Source organism: Geospiza fortis, unplaced genomic scaffold (genome assembly GCF_000277835.1).
Source record: "Geospiza fortis unplaced genomic scaffold, GeoFor_1.0 scaffold104, whole genome shotgun sequence".
In the NCBI taxonomy this organism is placed as follows: Eukaryota; Metazoa; Chordata; class Aves; order Passeriformes; family Thraupidae; genus Geospiza; species Geospiza fortis.
This window is the reverse complement of record NW_005054325.1, coordinates 1,361,915-1,372,560: the sequence shown is the minus strand read 5'-3', so window position 1 is coordinate 1,372,560 and position 10,646 is coordinate 1,361,915. Positions and strand designations below refer to the sequence as shown.

At 38.4% G+C, this 10,646-nt stretch overlaps 1 protein-coding gene across 2 annotated transcripts in view; it reads left to right on the top strand.

Moving 5' to 3' along the window:
- Positions 1 to 10,646, top strand: part of SALL3 (spalt like transcription factor 3) — a 25,507-nt gene that overhangs the window by 812 nt on the left and 14,049 nt on the right. The window lies entirely within an intron of this gene.

The following is a 10,646-nucleotide window of genomic DNA, read 5'->3' as shown; positions in this document are numbered from 1 at the left end:
CTGCCCCCGTTCGCCCCGGGGGACCAGGAGGGACCGCGGTAGGAGCGGGCAGGGCCGCTCGGGTGTGCGGGGCCAGAGGAGATGGTTTCATTATTTTCGAGAGGATTCAACAGCAGCTTTTAGCCTTCCCCCCTGCGCTGCCTTCCCCCTTTCGCCTCCTGGCTCTGCTGCGACTGTAATTATTATCAGTGGTAGGTGACACGGAGTGCCACCACCGCCACCAGCCCCTGTCGCGCCGGCTGTAAGCAGTGGGAAAGGGTTATTTTCTCGTCCATCCGCCATTCCTCGCTTCCTCCCCACACGCAGGCACACGCATACTTGCTTTTATGCATCTGGGCTGCCAGGCTGCTAGTGAACAAGTGTCCAAAGCTGGAGAGATTTGGACTGTAATCCTGCTTTATTTCCACGTTGCTGTAATTTTCTTTTCGGGAATCGGGCTGCAGGCTTCTTCCTTTTTCCTTTTTTTTTTTTAATTAGTTTTAATTTCCTTAGTAGTCCCTGGCACTGCAGCGTGCAAAGGCACACCACAGCCCATGCTCTCTTCTCCTGGGCTAAGTTGAGAGCTTCCACTTGAAAGTTTTTCTTTTCCTCTTTGCATAGAGCCCACTGATTTATTAGTTTCTTGCATAACCAAGCGGGATCCCAAATGTTTTCTGCTTTCTGTGTAGGCCCCTTGCTCCACTATATTATCTCCTCTCTCTCTCCCCCTTAGAAAAGGAAAACAAAAAAGTCCTTCTCCTGTTTTAAAACTATAATTACTCTTAGGTTGCATCTGTGGGGAGAGAAAGGCAGCAAAGTTGAAGCTTGAGGAGGATTTTGACTATTGTATCTGAACTTTACAGCCCTGAAGCTTAAGGCAGCGTGAATCCACTTCATAAGGTTAAAACATCTGTCAGACTGGGAAATTAAGCCTCCCACTCCTTCCCAGGGTGTTTGGGGAGGCAGGGAGCAAGTCCCACACCATCCAACGCTGCTAAGGGGGTTTCTGCCACTACTCAGGAAAACCCACTTGGGCTGACAATAACAGGCACACAGAGAAATGCTTCCTTCTGTCATAGTGGAGGAGCAAAGCTGTGCATTTTCAATTTTTTTTTTCCTTAGGAAACTGTGGTCGTGTCAAATAAATTAATATAGACAAGCAGATAAAAATTAGTATTTTATTATGAAAGCAAGATTTGTTGAGCCCATTTCTGTTGGCTTGGGCTCTAGGTCCAAGAATTTATCATTAGCATTATAAACTTTTACATGCTCTGAATCCATTTCAATACAGGAAAATAAAACCCAACTACTTCATTATGACACTCCTGGTGAGTTAATAAATTGAAAAAAAATTGTTAAACTAGGTTTTTGTTTTGTTTTGTGAATCTTATCTATGTAGCCATGTCACCCGAGATTAGAACAAGAGATATGCTAAAAAGAAACGCTTGCATATGGTGGGTAGATTAAGGACAAAGAATCTTTTTGTCATGGAAATGGGGTTTTTTTCCCCTTTTTGGGGGGGTTTTGTTTTGTTTACTTCATCACATAGAATTTCTCACACTTGGTTTGTTTTGTATTGCCCTCAATGACTACATGATCAAATGAATGGATTTATTTCTGCCGAATGAGAAAGACAGTCTTTCCATCAAAAGGACTACATTGCATCCCAGTGAGGAATTTTAAAGCGTTATTATTGTGGTCCCTGAATAGCACAAAATCGGCTTTCACAGCAGCCCTAAAATGCAACAATGTAAAAATACCTTTCAGCCTTAGAAGGCTGTTATCAAAATGTACTATGTTTCCTTCTATTAAAACATATTTTAATTAATAGAGTAAAATCCTTGATGGCTAACAATTAACACACTAAAGTTGGGTTTGCACTTTCATTTGAGAAATGTGAACAAGGTGCAGACAAGCTACAGGAGCAGAGGGCTATCTAGTGCACATTAGTGTAATGTAAATCATTTACACATGATATTAGGAAGCCTAACGATTGCCATACTTGAAAGCAATTTTATAGGCCAGATATAATGAGAGTTCCAAATCTCGTGAATTAAAACACTTCTGGTCAAGTCAGTGTTCTTCGTTTCTGTTCACAGCTGTGATCAAGATATTGCTACAGTTCCTGAGTATATTTTGCAACAGGCCAAAAATAGTTCACACAGAGCAAGAATATTTGTCATTTTAAGAAAGCAAGCTGTTAAAGCAGTATTATTTCATATGTGTAGCCTGTTCACTCATTTTGCTTCTTGTCTCCAAAGGAGTTAATGCAAGACTAAGTAAATGAAGCTTAGTATTAATTTAATGAAATCATGTTTAATATCACCTTAAAATAGATTTTATAAAATGAAGCATTTAAAAATTAATGTCCCATAAATGTAATCCTCACAGTGAAGGGATATTCATAGCAACAGAGAGAAGCATGGAAGTTTGGGGTGCAGGATGGAAGACAAACATTAGGCTGGGTTTTAAGTTGATTGGTCACAGCAGAACTTTCATGCTAATGTTATCACAAAAGTTTTAGAATCCAAACAAATAATTTTATAGCCAGCTTGGGTTACAGCATAACAAAACTGCATTCAAACAGGACATTATCATGGTGGTGAGAAACTGTTGGAAATCTGAAGACAATTAGTTTGTCATCAAATACAGATATACACTCAAAATTGTTTGAAATTGTTAATCAAAAGTGAAATGCTAAAAATATATTTTTAAATAATTTTGAAAGAAATGTTAACAAGCAGCTAATGGCCATATATTTCTTGAATAATTGCAATGTAGAAGGGTGAACAAAAATATGTATTAAAACTCCCACAATTTGAGGTTCCTAAATGAGAAGATCTGCTGGAAATAATTTAAAAACAGCAGCAGCAGGACTCAGATGACTGCCTGTAGAATACAATAATCTCAGTTTCTCAGTAGATGTAACGCATTGTAATAGCTGGAATTACATTTCTAATACACTTGCTTAATTCAACAGATTACAAATGAATCAGAATTGTAGATACAATAAACATTCTTCAACTCCATTTAATTTTAAAATTAAACCATAGACATAGCATTTGTATTTTTAAGGTAGGGATAATAGAAAGTATTTTGTTTGTTTGTGGGAGTTTTGTTCAGTTTTTTAAAATTGTTATTATTTTGGTTGGGTTTTGGGGTTTTTTTTGTTGGGTTTTTTTTGTGCTGAAAAGTGATTCTTATAGCGTGCAAGTGAGGCTCTGGTAAGAGTGATGACAAATCGTGCTTTGGACTTCTTCATGTGAAGTTTCTGGCAAAGATGTATTATTGTTTAGCCTGAGGTGGAAGGGATACCTTGTAGTGAACTGTGTAAAAAGAGTTTTCTAATGTGCCTTTTTCAGTCATTTTTAAAAATATTGGACCTCTTTTTTCTCCCATTCTTCAATACATACAGTATAGTCTAAACTAATTTATCTATTTCATCTTGGTAAACTGGGAATGGGCTGTGCAGTTTTGGGCAGTTTGGTGACTGCACTTAGTATTCTTCTGGAGTATGTCCACAGACACACAGGCTCAGCTACAGCAAAGACACAGCTCAGTATGTAGCAGCCAGCCTTATGCAAGTGTAGTCACTCCATCTGCATATAGGGAGGCTTAAAACAAATTTTGGGGGGACATTCCTCCGTATGAAATTGAGCTATTCTCTATTGCTTAGACACTGTTGCATTTCAAACTTGAGAAGTCACAAGCAGCCGTCAGCAAATATAAAACTTATGTGATTTTTGCAAATGTTCGTTCTGAAGCAAGTGTAAGAGAAGGCTTTTTGTTTTGAAAAATAAAGGCCAAATTAGTATGGCTATAAATTGTCCCTTTGATTAGAAATGGTAATTGAAACTTTATGTAAATACTTTTGCCATTACAGCAGAGACTTCACATTCAAACTATGTAACGTCTGTGTTTGTGTAATTTTAAAAATACTCTGCACTGAATTTTGTTGGCCATAGAAAAATATTTGCAATAATAAGGAAACTACAGCAATTGGCCAATTTGCTGATATATGTATAACAATGGAAGTAGACAAAACTGGCTCAGATTTTATCTAGTGATTCTCGTCTTGAAGTCTTACCATCTCCTGAGGCAGACATTCAGACACCTTTTTCAGAGTGAGAGGGAGGAAATTTTAAAAGGTGTTTGTTTAAATTCTGTGTAATTAAGCTATTAATATGCATACATTTAGCTGTTGAAAATTACTTTTCCTCGCCTAAGACAGAGGAAAAGCTACAATTCAAAAAACATGTTTCATTAGAAAAAGTGTAAAAATAAACTAATTAATAAAGACTATTAGTGCCATTTGAAAAATAGTCTGAGTCCTGGGAAGATTTTCCTGATATCTCTCCTTCATTTGATTTGTTGTCTGCCAAACATAGACAAGCATATCTGTTGACTATCCAGCAGCCAGGGCATGAGTCAATCACTTTTGCTGATAATAAACCAGGTCAGGCATGACATTAAAATAGTTAAGTACTGACACAGTTTCTGCAATAAAGCATATAAAAATAATTTATTTTATTGTATTGTATTTGTAAAATGAGAGTAATTGTCTACATTTTTTTCCCCAGAGGAAGCACTAGTAAATCTAGTTCTAGCAGTACATTCATATTGAGTTTTATATATCAACGTCAATCCTGCTTCTTTTACACTCTTAAAATTTCCCACTAAATGTAGTGAAGGTTGTCCATGAATTCAAAAAAGGGAATTTAGGCCAAAATGTACTTTTAGGAGCTGGTTCAGTTATAGTGTTGTTAGACCTAGAGAACATTTCTTCTTATCCAGGAAATACCCTTCAAAACCATGACAGCCAGAAAGATAGATGTTTTTAAGGGTGATAGAAAACCTTAATGCAACACATTTGAAAAATCTGTTTATTTTGAGCTAAAACGTGAAGAGATATAGGATTAAAGAAAGGGGGCTTTATTATTTCCTTGCTATATTTAGGGTGCAAAAAGCAAGCGCACTTGAACAATATTTATTATTACAGTGTAAACTAAATCTTTACAAAAAGCCCTTCTGAAATGCTTATTGCCACCTTCTAATACTGGCGCGTGCGGTGTGTTCCTCCCCCCGCACCCCCAGTTTCATCACTTTCCCCTCCTCCCCTAGAAATCTGAATGCTATCACAGGCTGCAAAAGGAACACCGAAGGTATTTCCAAACTTGGGAGCCAGGGAGGGAGGGAGGCGCAGCCCGGGCTGGGGCCGGGCGCAGGTGGGCGCCGCGCCGCTGGCTCGCACCGCGGGAGCTCCGCCGGGGAATGCCGGCCAGAAGGTGGGACCGCGGAGCGCCGGAAAGCTTCCCCAGGTCTCCTCTCCCTGAGGGTGGGTAGTTAGAAGTGCTTTGACAAGGCTTGCTGATTTAACCTTTGCCTGCTTTGCCCTGCCAGGGGTGGCCACTAGATGTCAAGCTCATAATACAATTAGTACATCTGTGCAGTTGACCTTGGCAGCGCGGCTTACCACTGTTCTGTTAAGTGTTAACACTGAATTTGAGTGTTAACTAGAGATCCCTCGGAGTTTGCTACATGCTGTACAGCTTATCAAATGCCCATCTAGTTCAGCACAAGTGTTTACAGTCCTTAAAGTAGGAAAAAGGTTTTCTTTTGTGAAGCCCAGAATCTTGAGCTGCTTAATTAACCCTGCAGGTGCTGCCGTATTTTTGTTCTGGATAATCAAAACCGACTCGTCATTCAGCGTTTCAGGAGACCCTTTCTCCTGGTGCCATTCCATTGCTTTCATTTGTGAATTTGCTGATGCACTAATGACCCCAAAGATGGAAATGATGAAAGCTAAAGGATTTGTCTAGATCGTTATGGCTTTGCTATCCTGGGCAGTACTGCAGTGTATAGAACGGTGAAGGACCAAAACGACTGAGCTGCACAACTGGCATTGAACTGCACCAGGTTTGCTCTTTCAAGTACTCCTGGTTGTGAGTAATTTTACTCAAAGGAGTCCGGAACTTGTAAATTCAGTTTTGAGATATTTAGTAGATGCAGGATTTGGTCCTCACACCAGTTCCTTGTCTTGCAAGCCTCCAAAACCAAATTTGCCTTCCTTTCTGTGCTTGCTCAAAAAGTGATTGGCTTCATTAATTCATGCAGGGTGTAAAGAGTTGTGTAGTTTAAAATGTAGTTAATTATTCACTTTCCAAGGAGAGCGATGCAGAATCTCTATGAATCAGATGCAGAATCCCCCTCTTTCTTCTAGTTTATTTGGTTTGGTTTTTCAATTTTTTTTCATATCAGCTGTGTTAGAAGTATTTACCTCCATTTTACTTCTTTTTAGGATTCCACATAAAACTTGATGCATTCCAAATAAACTTAATTCCCACAGACACCCACATTATTTGTACACGAATTTTGCCCAACCTGAAATTATTGTACCTATGCCATAACAGCCAACTGAGTATCTGTTTATATGACTTTTAAAAACACAGCACAGGTCTTATTTAATATGATATCTTGCACAGATATTACAAACAATTTGTGAAGCTTGCATCTGTTCCACATCTGCGTCCACAGAGAAAGGCCCCAGTGTTTGATATAGTGAAGTGCTTCGCTGCACAGATTAGAAACTGCAAATGTTTTAACCAGAGTACAGCTAGTGCCTGTGCCACAGGTGGCTGTTACTCAACAAATTCTGAGATTCAGGCTACTGAATGGATCTAACCGAGTGTGCCAGGTCAGCACCGGGTTTTGCATAGCAAGAGTGCCCTCCACTGTTCAAAGCCATGCTAACAGCTTTTGTGGGCTGAGAAAAAGGACAGAAAATTTTTCTTTTGAGTCTGGAATTTCTTCTACATTGTTAAACACAGTAGGGGTCTCTATTTGTCTCCTCCTGTTTCACAGCTTGGGCTCAGTATGTGATAATTCATCTTTCTTTATGGGATTCAAAGCTATCATAAAGAGTTAAAAAGAATTAATTTGCAAGAAAATAAACGCGTTCTAACAATTTAAGAAAACTTTCTTTAACAGCTCCATCAATTGTAAGAGATGATAGAGCTAAGGAAAAAGTAGTACTGTTCTTCTCCAGAGTCAATATATTGCTACAAGACTACTGTTTCCAAATTTATATAATTTTAAAAGAAATTTATGGGGGGTTTTTTTAGTATATGTTGTTACTTTATTTAATCTGTGCTTGGGGGAAAATAAGTATTCTGATGATAGGATAATTGTCCTGTGTCAGTGCACTAGGCTCAGAGTTTTGTTTATAATAAGGCTTGTTTAAATATACAAAATGCTGTGAGTTGCATTTTGAAATTATTATTGGATTTGCATGTGAGAGCATTTTATACATCTGTCTTTATAGTTAGCAGACATTTTAGCTTCAGCTGATGGTAACGTATGCATTTTTTCTGAAACTTCTTCACAGTTTTTACACTGCTTCTCGGTGTTTTTTTATTTTCCTGAAAGAAATTACTACATTTAGAAAATATTAATTAACTCTCCATTAGATATAGCCTAAAAAGAAGCTTCAGAAAATATTTCACCCCCACATTTGTTGGATTCTTATTTTTTTGAATACTTCAGGAATGTATCAGCAGTTTAGAATATGTGCAAGCCTAATGAAACGTAGACTGTCTTACTTGATTTTACCCAAGTAAATCACACATAATTGAGGATTACATGACATAGAATAACAGAAAAACAAAATACTGAATAATCAGAGATAATTTTATTGTAACAGTCCTTATTTAATATAATTGAAAAGGCTCTTTTCAGTTAATTTACTTGTGTGGAACTAGAACTGATTTAAGATGGGACAAAATGAAAATATTCTCGAGCAAAAATTAAACACAGTATTTGCTTGGGGCTTTTTCCACACTGGAAGCAGTTAGTCCTAAGAAAGGGGTCCTTTAATAAGCAGCATACATTTTAAGACTTGACCTGACTAGCATGTGATGCTTAATTTCAGTCTGTTTCACGAAAGTAAATAGCAACATTTTTGAGGCACCCATTCATTATATTTTCCCTTCATATCATGTAAGAAGCTCTCCTCTCACACAGAGGAGAAAGACCTATGCTGACAGTAAAAATTCAGAGCTACTAAAGCCAGGTTTACAAATCCTCCGTGTGTGTAATCAGCAGCTGTTGCATACACATTTGAAGGGACTTTTTTTTTTCAGCTCTGCACATTTCCCAAAGGTGACTAAAGGAGCCATGGCACCCTTTGAGCCATCTCCCTTCTCCTTGGGCACTAAGGAAGCAGGCTAACACCATCCTCCTCACTCCTGCCTGAAAAGTGTTTGGTGTGTTCACTTAAGTTTGGAGCACAGAGCAAAGCCTCCTGGCATCAACTCCTTGTACTCCCCCTTACTGAGTCACCAGAGCACCTGAATGTCTTCAGGTATCACCACCCCAAAGTGTCTTTCTCAAAATGCCTTTGTTTGAATTTCTGTGGGCTAATTTTGGGGCCAGAGTTCGGTGGTGCAAAGTGCCAGCGCTGCTGGAGCCACCGTGGCTCCGTGGGCTGGTACCTGCTCAGGAGCATGCCTCGGGTACCATCTGAGAGATGCTGCCTGAGATTTTTCACCTGCTTTCACAAGGGAAGCTTGATGTGCTGTAATTCATCTTGCATCCCATAGCAGCTTCAGATTAGTGTGTTAGCTGTTAGACTACTAATGAGAAAAAGAAAATAACTGAGAGGTTATTAGTGGCTGAGATCCTGACTGCTTGACAAAACTCCCATTCAACACCCTTTGTGTAACTAAGAACTGCAAAATTCAACCCATATCTGTAAGATTAAGTAAGTGCATGTTTAATTCTGCCAAAGTCCTTGAAAATTTTTACTGTATCACATCCTCGCTGTAATAACAAAAATTATTGTTTCTCTTCAGGAAATTTAAAGGAAAGATATTAAGTTTTTCACTACCTAACAAATTCTATCACTTTGTAATACATCAGAAAGTGAAAACAAGCTATAAAGCATAAATAATGTGGAAATATTCTGTTTTCCTGCAATAGACATATTCTGTGATTAAGAAAACAAAGTTAATTTGTAGCTTAATATTTTACCATTTAACATTTTTAATATTCTCAATTAGTGATTAAATTTTGGTATAGATTTCTGTCATTCATAAAGTGACTGAGTTTTAACAAAGAATCAAAACCAGCCTTTCATGTAGAATGCTTTTAAGCTTTACTCCCTGTTGAATTCAGTGAGGACTTACATTTCAAAAGCAACAACAAATACAGTGCCTTAGTGCTTTCACATCAGTACGTACTACTGAAAGGGATGTTAGAAATTGCATTTGTGAAATACGGAGGCAATGCCCATTTGTCCAGTACAGGTATAAATTGCAAAATATTTATCAGTTGATATTTTTAGTCTTTCTTGTTTTACCCTTGGAAGCACTTGTTTGCATGGCTAGTTTGTACTCTTTCAATCCTATTAAATTCAGCACTGTTTCAGATGTGAGTAAAGGCTACTCCTTTGAGTAGGACTTGTTGGATTGAGACCACAGGCTGTCATTCTGTGAAGCATCTTAGTAGCCTCAGCATGCTGTGCAGGAAAGTACCATCACCCATGGCAAAGCAGCATTTACTTTCATGCCATTTGTGTCACCTGTTTGCCTGCCTGTCCAAAGAAGTGAAGCTTTGACAGAGATTTGTTTGATTTTTTGTTTTTTAAGCCAGAATAATTTCTCCGAAATGGAAAGTGCTGTGATGAGATTCGTAGTATGTCTAGTTTGAGGTTGAACTGGAGGGAAGAAAACCCCTAGCAGCTCTTTGTCACTATTTGAAATATTTTTCTAAAAGAGTCCTTAACTATTTCAAGGCAGATGGATGATGAGGTGAATGAACTTGGATCAGTCATTTGAAAAGTATTCTCATTATTTTTAAGGTATGGGAGTTGAGGGACGGAGAGCTGTAAGTCCCCACCTCATACAGGCAGGAGCCCCGTCTCCCTGGGACAGCACAAAATGAACCATTTATTTCATTGAGAGCAGATCTGAGCACTGATTATCCAAGAAATAACTATACTGCTGCATTCCTCACGTACTTTTTCACAAATTATATTTCAAATGCAAGCTGCTGTTTCTTTGAGTTTGAGAACAAGTACACTAGCCTGCTTATTATTTTGAAATGCTGAACAGGTCCACATCAATACCTCCTGGTAGTGGGCACCAGGAGTTAAGGTTGCTTTGGAAAGCTCACGTGTTATGTACTTGCTTTGATACATGGAGATCATGAGGCTGTCTTCCAACGCATAAAATAATACCTGTTTTGGTATTTGCTAGATGTTCACATTTGGGCTTAGTGATCGCTATACAGTGTCTGAAATAATTAGCTTTCTGGTGTTTGATCAGTTCATTCTAGATCAGAGGACAGCCATATTTGAATGGCTATATTGCCTGAATCCATCACTAATTACTGAAACCTTTTGTGCGAGGTTTGTTTAGAGAAAGCTCTCCTTAAACAAAAGAATACTGATACACAGATAAAAGCTGGAAGGGGAGCTACACAGTTAGCAGCTTCTTTAAGGATCAATCCTCCTTTGCAATCACTTAGTAGCAATATTTGAAGTACTACTTGTAATAATGATCATAACCATAACAACAACAACACACAACTGTTACCTGGCCTGCCAATGCTTGGAAATAAGCACTGGAAAATGTTCCCAGTGAAAGCCTTTGGAGAAACGACGTCTCTCT